The sequence below is a fragment of the Erythrolamprus reginae genome, chromosome 10 (assembly GCF_031021105.1).
Source record: "Erythrolamprus reginae isolate rEryReg1 chromosome 10, rEryReg1.hap1, whole genome shotgun sequence".
In the NCBI taxonomy this organism is placed as follows: domain Eukaryota; kingdom Metazoa; phylum Chordata; class Lepidosauria; order Squamata; family Dipsadidae; genus Erythrolamprus; species Erythrolamprus reginae.
In genome coordinates, this window is record NC_091959.1 from 33,174,325 (window position 1) to 33,186,776 (window position 12,452).

The window sequence follows — 12,452 nt, forward strand, 5'->3', positions numbered from 1 at the left end:
AACAATGCATACATGATAGCATGCAGCCACGCTCTTTTGACACCCGAGGAAAAAACAGTTTGCCATCACTGGTGTAGGGTCTCTTGCTTGAATGGGTGGGGGGAGTTTGGACTAAGAACATAAGAACCTAAGAAGAGCCCTTCTGAATCAGGCCAAAGCCCATCGAGTCCAGCATTCTGTGTCGCACAGTGGCCCACCAATTGTCCATGGGGATTTTGAGCAGAAAGAGAAGGTAAGATGACTTACAAGGTCTCTTTCAAAACCTGTGAATCTGTTAATCCTGCCTTTTTGCCTTGTGTGACCTGTATGCTCTCTGAGATTCACTTGACCATGTTCCTGCTGTGTTGATTTATCGGACTATGCTCTTGTTTGCCTAGCTTGTTTACTGTAAATATATTTATTTATACAAAACCACAAGTTCGTGTCAACATCTCTGCCTGACCCCATTTGGACACCAGCTGTGCAGTTTCCTGACACAAGATCAGTCCATAAACTTTTCTTTAATCCTCAGAAAGCATAATCACATTAGGCCGAATTAGTTTAAATATACTCTAAGTTGAATGCATACATGTTATTTTAGGTCTAGGCTTATAATATTATGCACCACTCAAGTTACTGAGGTTCTGCACTTTTGTTCTACTCTCAGACTGGATTCTAATCAGTCATTGTATACATTTTACTATTATGTTTAATAATTCGGGAGAGGGGCAGAGAGGGATGGCTATGCTGAGTCTTCGAAGAGGGGCGGCATACAAATCTAATAAATAACAACAACAACAACAACAACAACAACAACAACAATAATAATAATAATAATAATAATAATAATAACAACAACAACAACAACAAACAATCCAATAAATGAACGGACAAACAAACAAACAAATAAATAAAGTCATACCATACAGTTGCATGAACAAACACTATGACCACTGATTACTAGGGGATGTTTCCTACCTGTTGGGGCACCAAGTTTATTTATTTATTATTATTTATTTATTGGACTTTTATGCTTTGGAGAAGGGCGGCATACAAGTCTAATAAATAATAATAATAATAATAATAATAATAAATAATAATAATAATAAAGCCACCCCCTCTCCGAGGACTCAGGGCAGCTTACAATATATAATAAAAATATACAATATCTTAGATCCAATTAATTAAATTTAAAAGTCTAACCCCCCCAAAAAAACTATACAGTGATCCTTTGTTTTTCGCGGGAGGATGCGTTCCAAGACCACCTGTGAAAAACAAATTTCTGTGAAGTAGAGGAAAAGATATTTTTTAATGTATTTAATATTTGGACTTTTAAAACCCACCTTTTGTATTAAACAGTCATTCTATAATGTTTCTCAGCTGGAACTACATGTGATATCCTACCAGTTTCTTTAATAGAGTACAGTAGTACTGTAGATTTAATTTTATGAATATTTAATGGATTTAATGGATTTAAGCGCCCTTTGAAAAACCCATGATGTAGCGAATCCGTGAAAGATGAACCACGAAGTAGAGAGGGATTACTGTATATAAAAAAACAGTCATTCCCATTTGCTCAGCATTCTCTCAACACATTCATTGGCCAGGGGGGCAAAAATATAATGGCCCCAAGACTGGTGGCATAAGTGAGTCTTAAAGACTCTTACGGAAGGCGAGTAGGGGTGGGGGGCAGAATGAATCTCTGGGGGAAGCTGATTCCAGAGGACCGGGGCCCCCCACAGAGAACGGCTCTTCCCCTAGGCCCTACCAAATGACATTGTCTAGTTGACGGGACCTGGAGAAGGCCAACTCTGTGGGGACCTGACCTATCACTGGGATTCATACGGCAGAAGGCAGTCCCCGCAGGTAATCTTGCCCAATGCCATGTAGGGCTTTATAGGTCATAAATTCCTTGTGTGTCCAATCACACTTGCCCATAAAATTCTGTTCTGTTCTGTTCCGTTCCGTTCCGTTCCATTCCATTCCATTCCATTCTATTCTACTCTACTAGCAATATACCAAGACAAATAAACAAAAAAGTCTATAAACATACAAACATACAAAAGAAAGAAAAAAAGAAAGGGAAAGAGAAGAGTAAAAGGAAGAAAGCAGTGGGCCGGGTGTACATTAGATCTGTATTGAGATTATGAACTGGATATATTTTCTGCAGCTCATTTCCTTATAACTAATATTTGTAATTATAGATAAGTAAAAGAAAGCGTTGAATAAATCAAGATAAAGAGGTTTTAAGAAAGCCAGTCCAATTTTAAAGTACTGTACATATCGATGTCTCTTGCATCTATTGAAAAAGAAAGAAAGGTTTAATACCAGATTTGTATCTGTTTGAATATATTTATTTATTTATTTTATTTATTTATTGGATTTGTATGCCGCCCCCTCTCCGTTCTTGTCATTTATTATACAGTTCTTGTCATTTATTAGGCAACTTGTTCTTTTTTTTCTAACCAATGGTAGAAAGGATCCCAACAGTTATTAAATGAGGACTCAGTATTATTTCTAACTGCCATAGTTAACTTAGTCATTTCCTGCACAATATTTGATTTTCCCTATTATTAAGTCATCTTGGGGTATATCTTCATTTTTCCACCATTGCGCAAATGCTAATCTGGCTGCTCTAGTTATATGAATAATTAGGTGAACTTGATTTTTTGAAAGATTTTGTCTTAGAATGCCTAAGAGAAAGCATTCCAGGGTTTTATCGATTTTCAAGTTTCCATTGTCAATCACAATTATATGTATTCATTTTATATTTGTAAATAAAATATTTTAAAAAAATAAAAAAAATAAAAAAATATTCTATTCTACTCTACTCTACTCTACTCTACTCTACTCTAACCTAACCTAACCTAACTAACCTAACCTAACCTACCTAACCTAACCTAACCTAACCTAACCTAACCTAACCAAACCAACACTTTGAATTGCATCCGAAAACCAATTGGCAGTCAGTGCCATTGATGACTTCTGGGTAGTAACTATTCTTTAAAACACAGCTGCAAGTTGGCAGGATGTCACAAAGATACACATAGCACACTATAACAACTGTGCATTTCCCAGACTCCATCTTGACCCTGCCCCCTTCCAGGTTACATGGAAAGTGGATCTAGTAAGGAGTCTCCAGGTTTGCTCAAAAGTCCCTTGTGGAATAGCAATAGATTTATACACCACAATTCTTTCCAGCCCTCTCTAAGTGCTTTACAGAATCAGCCTACACCAGTTTGGACAAATGCAGTCCAATCCCCCCCTTGACAGTCTCAAGTGTTGGAGCTCTCACAACCTCTGCAGGCAACATCTGTTCCACTGGTTGATCGCTCTCACCGTCAGAAAGATTCTCCTTATTTCCAGGTTGAATCTCTCCTTGGTCAGCTTCCATCCATTATTCCTAGTCTTGGCCTTAAGCTGGTGCTTTGACCCCTTCCTCTCTGTGGCAGCCCCTCAGGTATTGGCACACTGTTATGTTAATTCTAATGCTAAAAAAGGGCCTCGGGCTGAAATGGAAGGCAGGCTGCTGCCTAAGTACTGACCCGTCAGGAAAAGCAGGTGGCTGCTGATGGCCAGAGGGGTAGATCCCATCTGCAACCTTGCTGGAAAGGGCATCACCGAACGCCCAGTCCAACTTGGCTGGGATCCCTTAATTCATAGGCCAAGCCGGCCTTCCGCAATGAAAGGCAGCAGGCAAGAGTTGAGCCGAATGAAGCATTTGTATCTCTTTTGGGCTCTCAGCAGTGAGGAAGGCACAAGGAAGGCTGCCAGTGGAATGCAATTAGCAGGCCATTCAGCCAACTATGACATCTCCACAGAAGGACCAGCTTGGTCAGAGAGGCAGTTAACTTGGTGTGGCAAGCTGAGAGCAACCCTGGGTCAGTTAAGTGTTGATGACATCTCTTGCAGACAAGATTTGGGAGGATGTCGTGTTCTGGACAACTGCATGTATGTGTGTATGCATGTGTGTGCATGTGCGTGTGTGCGTGCGTGTGTGTGTGTGTCCGTGTGGGTGCGCGTGTACGCGTGTATGATTCCTTTTTTGCAATTCTCCTTGAAAATAAAGGGATTGTTTTTAATTTTTTTGAAGGGGGGTTGGTATCGGTTGAATCAAACCATTTTTTGAATCCTTTCCCAAATATATGTTGTTTGGAATCTTTTTCAGCCAAGAGCAGCAGATGTTCCAGAGGGGTTTTTTCCCCTCTAACCGTCATCCGTGTCATGACTAGCATGTTGAATAAACGGTGGTGGTATATTCCTTTTCCTACTTGTTCTATTGGAGGGAAATAAATTGCGTTTGTGGGAGAACATTCCCCAGCTGCCCCCCCACACTCTTCTCTCGGGTGTGTCACCAAAGTGGCAATAGAATAGAATAGATTAGAATAGAGTAGAGTAGAAATAGAATAGAATAGAATAGAATAGAATTTTATTGGACAAATGTGATTGGAAATACAAGGAATGTCATAGGGGTCAAATAAGCAATGAAGAAACAATCAATATTAAATAAAAACCTTAAGATACAAGCAACAAGTTACAGTCATACAGTTCTAAGTGGGAGGAAAAGGGTGATAGGAATGATGAGAAGAAACTAGTAGAAATAGAAGTGCAGACTTAGTAAAAAGTCTGACAGTGTTGAGAGAATTATTTGTTTAGTAGAGTGATGGTGTTCGGGAAAAAACTGTTCTTGGGTCTCGTTGTCTTGGTGTGCAGTGCTCTGTAGCGACGTTTTGAGGGTAGGAATTGAAATAGTTTGTGTCCAGGATGTGAGGGGTCAGTAAATATTTTCATAGCCCTCTTTTACAGAATGGGAATAGAATGAAATGGAATGGAATGGAACGGAACAGAACAGAACAGAACAGAAGAGATTACGAAATAGAATAGAATAGAACAGAACAGAATTCTTTATTTTTTATTTATTTATTTATTTTGTCCAATACACAATGAGAGTTTTAGTGGGTAAAGCTTGCATGTTCAAGTCCCAGTGGGTATGGCTAGCTGATGAGGCCAAAATAAGGCCGAAATAGATCTATCCTAGTCTCCTTTAATTTTCAAATTCAGCAAAAAAAAAAAAAAGTGACACATATAGATAGAATTGTCGGCTATCAATAAAATTAACTGCCTTGTAAATGGTCCTGGGTTGAGCTGAGAGGCAAATAAGGAGCTGTGATGTTCCTTCAATACACCAGGGTGATTCGACACAAAAATATGTAACCCTTCCCTGGTGCACAGCTGAAGGGACTGGATACCGTAGCCTAGAGGATAATTCTCTGCCTTACAAGGCAAAGGTTGCATGTTCAAGTCCCAGTGGGTATGGCTAGCTGATGAGGCCAAAATAAGGCCAAAATAGATATATCCTAGTCTCCCTTAATTTTCAAATTCAGCAAAAAAAACCATGCGACATATATACATACACACATACATACATACATAGTAAAATACATGATGAAGGTTATAGAGGAGATACTCATAGTAAAATATATCTAAGAAAGAATGGAAAAGAAGATATAGTAATAGAACATATCCATGAAAGAATAGAAGAAGAGATATAGGAATAGAAGAAAGGTATAGAAGATATAGAAGAGCAATAGGACAGGGGACGGAAGGCACTCTAGTGCACTTGTACTCGCCCCTTACTGACCTCTTAGGAATCTGGATAGGTCAACCATAGGTAATCTAAGGGTAAATTGTTGGGGGTTTGGGGATGACACTATGGAGTTCGGTAATGTGTTCCACGCTTCGACAACTCGGTTACTGAAGTCATATTTTTTACAGTCAAGTTTGGAGCGGTTAATATTAAGTTTAAACCTGTTGTGCACTCTTGTGTTGTTGTGGTTGAAGCTGAAGTAGTTTTTGACAGGCAGGACGTTGCAGCATATGATCTTGTGGGCAATACTTAGATCTTGTTTAAGGCATCTTAGTTCTAGACTTTCTAGGCCCAGCATTGAAAGTCTAGTCTCGTCGGGTATTCTGTTTCAAGTGGAGGAGTGAAGGACTCTTCTGATGAAGTATCTTTGGACATTTTCAAGGGTGTTGATGTCTGAGATGCGATATTGGTTCCAAATGGATGAGCTGTATTTGAGGATGGGTCTGGCAAAAGCTATGTAAGCTCTGGTAAGTAGTGTGAGATTGCTAGAGCAGAAGCTACGTAGGATTCGGTTTACAACTCTTGAATCTTTCTTGGCTATGTTGTTGCAGTGGGCTTTGGCACTTAAATCTTTTGTTGTTACTATACCGAGGTCTTTAACCGAGTGAGGATTATCTGTGATAATTTTATTATTCAGTTCGTATTTGGAGTTCAGATTCTTTTTCCCAATGTGTAGGACAGAGCATTTGCTAGTTGAGATTTGGAGTTGCCATGTGTTAGACCACTCAGAAACAGAGTTCAGGTCTTTTTGGAGAGTAGTTGTGTTATCAGTGGTGTTGAAGAGTTTTACATCGTCGGTGAAGAGGACACAGTTGCTTGTGATGTAATCACAAAGGTCATTGATGTAGAGAATGAAAAGCGTTGGTCCCAGTACACTACCTTGGGGAACACCGCTTTTAACTGGGACGGGGGAGGATATGGTGCTTTCTATTTTGACCACTTGTTGTCTGTTTGATAGGAATGCTGTAATCCAGCTTGGAGGGATCCTGAGATGCCATAGGATTTGAGTTTTAGGAGTAGTTTGTCGTGGACCACTGAATCAAAAGCTTTGCAGAAGTCAATATAAATTGCATCTATAGATTTCCCTTGATCTAGATGAGTTGTCCATATATTTTTGCAGTGGAGGAGCTGCAGGTTGCAGGATAGTTTTTTTCTGAAACCGAATTGTTTGTTAGAGAGCAAATTATTAGTTTCTAGATGGAGAGTAATTGATTGGTTTATAATTGATTCCATGACTTTGCATTGGACGCAGCATAGTGAAATTGGTCTGTAGTTATCGACGAGAGGGGTCTCCTTTTTTGAAGATGGGGATGACCATTGCTTTCGACCATAGCTTAGGAAGTATGCTGGTTCTGAAGGATTTTTCAAAAATTATGCTTAGTGGTTTAGCTATGGCAGAAGAGAGCTTAATAATATTAATATTAGTAATATTAATATTAACCAGAATACCCAACAAAGCCCAACAAAGGGCTATGGGCCCAGGGCAGGCCCCGGCATAGAGCAAAGAAAAAAAAATTAAAAACATTCTATTCCTCCATTCTATTCTATTATGTTCTGTTCTGTTCTATTCCCATTCTGTAATCTATTCTATTGCCACTTTGGTGACACACCAGAGAGAAGAGCATGGGGGGCAGCTAGGGAATGTTCTCCCACAAAAGCAATTTATTTCCCTCCAATTGAACAAGTAGGAAAAGTTATCTATCACCAAAGGAATATGTCCAAGGGCAGAGAAAATGTCTACCCATTTTTGGGGAGATAGTGATGATCAAATGCGCTGCTCTGCAGTAGCCAAAGGTCTGAAAGCACCTTGGCTCCCTTTTGATGTGATCTGGATCCAGATTTAACATCTGATAGATAAAAATCACAGTTGAGGCTGCCAACAAGGAAGGAAACAGCTCCTGGAAATGAATCCTGGCTGTGGGTTTTTTTGGAAACCAATTGGGGCACTGGTCCTTTGGAAGGAAAGAACTTTGGGCTGGTTTCCTCGGATATTCCTTGCTGGAATCAAGGTTGCTGTGAATATTGATTACTTTCTTTTCTTTCTTTTTCTTTCTTTTTACTAATAACACAATTAAAAACTTTGGACATGGTGTGACTTTTCTGTTTCAAACATTTCTGTCAAGGTTTTCCTTTCCACAAATGCAATTCCTTATCGCTGTGTAAATACTATATATACAAACCTCACTATTCCTACACAACTTTTCTTTCATCTGTGAAGATGACATCCATACCAAATCCATCCCTCCTTTGTCAACAACAAAAACAACAGAGTTAGAAGGTACTTTGGAGGTCTTCTAGTACAACCCCCTGCTTAGGCAGGAAACCCTACACTCCTTCAGACAGATGGTTATCCAAAATCTTCTTTAAAACTTCCAGTGTTGGAGCATTCACAACTTCTGGAGGCAAGCTGTTCCACTGGTTGATTGCTCTGACCATCAAGAAATTCTTCCTTATCTCCAGATTGAATCTCTCCTTGGTCAGCTTCCAACCGTTGTTCCTCGTCCAGCCCTCTGGTGGCCTGGAAAATAGTGTAACCCCCCCACTCCTGTGGCAACCCCTCAAGTACCTATAGGCTGCTATCATGTCCCCCCTGACCCTTCTTTTCTCAAGGCTATCCATGCCCAATTCTTGCAACCTCTCTTCATATGTCTTGGATGGAATGGATGGAAGGAAGGAAAGAAGGAAAGAAGGAAAGGCAATAACAATAACAATAGCATTTAGATTTGTACAGTGCTTCACAGTGCTTTACATCCCCTCTCTAAGCTGTTTATAGAGTCAGCCTCTGGCCCCCAACAATCTGGCTCTTCATTGTACCAATCTCAGAAGGATGGATGGATGAGTCAACTTTCAGCCTGGTGAGATTTGAACTGCCAAATTGCAGGCAGTCAAAAGGCAGCAAAAATAGCCTGCAATAGTGCACTCTAAGCACTGCGCCACCGTGGCTCTTCTAGACACCTGTTAGGTCTCTGCTCTCCCTCTGCTTGTAGTTGCTCCTAGCTTAATTTACTAGACAAGTAGTTTGGCTGATTACTCCCCTGATTCCTGGTTGTTACAAGTGGCAACTGGGTAATAAAGTATAATTCCAAATTTGGAATTGTGTGGCCAAAGACAGATGCTTAGAGATCAACATCATCACATCTGGAAGGTCCAAACTTGGGGGAAACTTGTCTGTTTAAGGAGTAGGTGGTCTCCAAGCTCCCAGGGTTGAGATGCCTCCTGGAATTTTCAGGTAGAGTTCTTCCTTCAACTAGAATTACCAGGGCCCAAGGATTTCTCTGTATAAAGCAGGTGCTGTAGCCCAAAGAGACTTTGTCTCCTCCTCAGCCAAACGATTCATATCTTAGCCAGAAACGCGTGTTGCTCCAACCTTATTGGCATCTGGTCTATTGAGAGTTCCCCATTGGAGAATGGCATTGCACCAACCACACAGTGTGGGATGGGAACGCCACTCCAAAGCCTGGCAAGGGGTAATTAGCCAAATAACAGATTAGCTCTAGATAAATAGATCTTTTGAAAGTACCTCTAATTGGCCTCAACAGCTCTGTTAATTGGCCTGCAGTCTTCATTAGCAATACTCTCATAACAGTTGAGCTGCTTCGATTAACTTCTACTGATCTTGGGTCCTGAAAACGTCATTTTGAGACCTGGTCTGTGTGACAGTTCAGGCCACGCAGTAGCAATCCTTCCCTGTCCTTTTATTGACCCCAGGAAATGGGTTTCTTTGAGCAGAAATGGGTCAGCCTAGTAAGAGGCTAGCAGCTAAACAAAAGCCTCATGATGGTGAATCTATGGCATTTATTTATTTTTATTTTTATTTATTCATTTGTCCAATGCACAATACATATGGAAGAGAATAGACATGAAGTAATATATATAAAGATAATATGTAAAAGTAGAGGAGAAGATATATGAAAGGAAGAAAATATATATGATATATGAGATAAAGGAAAGACAATTGGACAGGGGACGAAAGGCACACTAGTGCACTTATGTACGCCCATAACTGACCTAGAGAGGTCAATCATGGATAGTCTAAGGGAGAAATGTTGGGGGTTAGGGGTTGACACGACTGAGTACGGTAACAAGTTTCACGCTTCGACAACTCAATTGCTAAAGTCATATTTTTTACAGTCAAGTTTGGAGCGGTTAATATTAAGTTTGAATCTGTTGCGTGCTCTTGTGTTGTTGTGGTTGAAGCTAAAGTAGGATGTTGCAGCATATGATCTTGTGGGAAATACTTAAATTGTGTTTTAGGCGCCATAGTTCTAAGCTTTTTAGAGCCAGGATTGTTAGTCTATTTTCGTAGGGTATTCTGTTTTGAGTGGAGGAGTGAAGGGCTCTTCTGGTGAAATATCTTTGGACGTTTTCAAGGGTGTTGATGTCCGAGATGTGGTATGGGTTCCAGACAGATGAGCTGTATTCAAGGATGGGTCTGGCAAAAGTTTTGTAGGCTCTTGTGAGTAGTGTGAGATTGCCGGAGCAGAAGCTATGTAGGATCAGGTTAACAACTCTAGAAGCCTTTTTGGCGATATTTTTGCAGTGGGCTTTAGCACTTAGGTCATTTGATATTAGTATTCCAAGGTCTTTTACTGAGTGTGGGTTGGCTGTGAGAATTTGTTTATTCAGTTTATATATGAGGTTTGGATTCTTTTTGCCGATGTGGAGGGCAGAGCATTTGTTGGTTGATATTTGAAGTTGCCAGGTGTTAGACCAATCTGAGACAAAGTCAAGGTCTTTTTGGAGAGTAAATGTGTTGTCAGTGGTGTTGAAAAGTTTTACATCATCGGCAAAAAGAACACAGTTGCTTGCGATATGATCGCAGAGATCATTGATGTAGAGAATGAAAATGCAACCTGTGGCATGTGAGCCACAGGTGCCATGCGGAGGCATATCGGAGACTTTGCCATGTTTCAGCGCATGTGTGCACTGGCCATCTTATTTTCATCCTTTGGATGCTTCAGGGAAGCTTCTCTTAAGCCCCGGAGGCAAAAAAATTCCCCAATGGACAAACCAAAAGTTCGGAAAAACGCACTTCCGGTTTGCCCGTTGTGTTGGGTTTTTTTGCACTCCAGAGCTTCGGGAAGCTTCCCTGGCAATGTCTACCCCAGCACAATGGCTAGCGGGGGAGAGGCTTACGAAGAGCTACAACAGGTCCTTTCACAGGCTTCCAATATGGCAAAGGACCAAAGCAGAAGCAATCTTTGTAAATTTGTTCCCCTCTTATGTGTATTTGTGGACAGATTAGTGGTGATTGGATTTTTCTGTTTAAATTTTCCAAGCTGATGGTTGTTCTTAGCAAAGCAAGGAAATGGCCAAAAGAGGAATCAGAAGTACAAATTTGCTCACCGGCTTTAAATGCATAATCTAGAGATTAATGGGTTATCCTTCCTTCCTCCCATCCAGCCATACGCTCTCTCACGCACACACTACAAATACACCCATACTACCACACGAGCCAACTCCCTTAGAGTTCAGGGTACGAAGCTCAGGCAGGATTATTCAATTCATATCTATACCTATAGCAACTCCTGCTACTTCTGTAAGCACCCAACCTTCAGTAAAGTACTGTATTTTTCAGAGTATAAGATGCACCTTAGTTTTTGGGAAGGAAAATAGGGGAAAGAATCTGCTTACCAGGTATTCATCTGGCTAGCGTCCTTAGCCAGCACATTATTTTATCCCCTGGTTAGGGTTAAAAAAAAACTTTATTTGGAGAGAGTAACAGTGAAAGACCTTGCAAGCCAGTAATACCTGGGAACATCATTAGCACATGGAAAGAAACATTCGGAGCAAGTAGAGCAATGGGAAAAACCCTAGGGACTTAGGGATTGGAAAACATTCTTCGCAGAGGGTAACCATGAAAGAATTTGCAAGCCATAAGAGCTGAGAACATTGTTAGTATCTGTTCTGCCAGCGTGTTTCAACTGCCCGTAATTACAGGGTAATTAGTCCAGGAAGACACACACCATACGATAAAAGGAAAACCCAAAAGTTTTTATAAACAGAAAAACAGAAACAGCTCCCTTTTTAAATATCAAAGGGATTTTCTGGTACACACAAGGCACAGGTTAAATGCAATCCAATTGCTCACCCAATAACTGGGAAATTGAGTCCAATTCTAAAGTCCAGAGAGTCTACACACAATCTTGAACAGCACAAAAATGAAACAATGAATCAGATAAACTGCCATGAGGCTAAAATACCAAGCTGCACTTTTATATGTAGCACTAATTACAGCAGCCCCACCCAACCACAGGTGGCCTCATTTTCTCTTGTAATAATCCTTCAGTTGTTGTCTCCTATGCATCACTCTACGCATGCGTGGATGTGTCATTAATTCTTGTTCAGAATCCAGGGATGATACAGATGATTGATCTCCTCCTGGGCTGTCTGCCAAACTCCCCTCTTCCCTATCACTCACGCTTCCTTGGTCAGAGGAGGCTTCATCGGCAGATTCCATCGGGAGCAAAACAGGCCTGCGGCATGTGGATGTTTCTCCCACATCCACCTGCACATTCCTTGGGGCAGGAGCTGGGCCAGAGCTAACCACAACATATACATTGACTTTATGCACCAAAATTGGTATCTGGTTAGAGTTGGAAAGAAACATTCAGAACAAGTAAAGCAATGGGGGAAAAAACCCTACAAAGACAGGGTTTGGAAAACATTCTTCACAGAGAGTAACAATGAAAGAGCTTGCAAGTGGATAAGAGCTGGAAACATTGTTAGCACCTGGCTAGGGTTGGAAACAAAATATTTGGAGCAAGTTAGACCAATGGAAAAACCCTGCAAAGTAACTCTTTGCAGAGAGTAACAATGAAAGAGC